This window comes from Glandiceps talaboti, chromosome 1 (genome assembly GCF_964340395.1).
Source record: "Glandiceps talaboti chromosome 1, keGlaTala1.1, whole genome shotgun sequence".
Lineage (NCBI taxonomy): Eukaryota > Metazoa > Hemichordata > Enteropneusta > Spengelidae > Glandiceps > Glandiceps talaboti.
The window spans coordinates 20,199,842-20,200,905 of NC_135549.1; positions in this window are offsets into that span (position 1 = coordinate 20,199,842).

Genomic DNA, 1,064 nt, shown 5'->3' on the forward strand with positions numbered 1-1,064 from the left:
TGAGATGGTTCAATTCTTATACTTATATATGTCAGAGGGGTCGATCGCGAGAGACATGATTTCAATTGGTGAATCTTCATTGACCGCTAATCATTCAGAATGCATCTAAAATAAAATTGGCATCCCAGATGAGTTCGCATGTTGGCAGGGAGCTTGATAAAATATATCCAAGCAAGATAGGAAATTGCTTACATGTATAGTAGTGTATAGTAGTTTCAATAGCTTGGTGATAGGGAAACTCCAACAAAAACTGTCTTTGACCTTTTGCGCCAGGGGGGTGAATTGAAATCGATTCAATAGATTTAGACTTTTTGTTAATAGACAGGGGTACCTATTCAAATTGTCTACACTAGTATTATAATCAGGGACCTTTCTTATGAGATTACAGAACCATATATTTCAGACATCGATTAACAGCTCAGAGTATGTAGTGCTGGGGGCTATGTCATCGAACACAGAAGACTTGTCATCCAAAGAAAATATCATTTACGCATCCGTCCTTTTACGACAAAATCCTGCAAAATTGTAAATCTATCGAACTGTCTCCTCTTCATCATCACCATCACCACCATCCCTGGCCGCGCATGATATGCCTTCTTTACTTTATCACTCCCCCCCCCCCCCCCCCCCCGCCGCGCCTTCCTGCCTTCTATCCAGGTCATCTCAGATAATGTCCTTTATTATTCACTGTAATTTCTTTTTCATCAGTCTGGCCTCAACTGTAGACTGCAATGCCTCACAGCCTTGGCAAATATTTATCCTTTATGACCGATTTGATCAAAATAGAAACGATTCTCCCTATGATCTCTTTATAATCAGAAAGCCCTGAAACGCCACTTTGTCAAAATAGAAGAGACAATATTACGCATTTTAGCAGACACAAATCTCTCCTAATGTCTTCTCTGAAGTCATTGAATAAAATTGAACACAAATTGGCCCCCGGCAGTAGCCATTTTGGATTCAAATTTATAACAACAATTGTATTTATTCATATGGACCTGCCATAAAAGGTTACATCTAACGATATCGAAGTTTCCATCAAAACATTGAAGTGCCTGGGGATA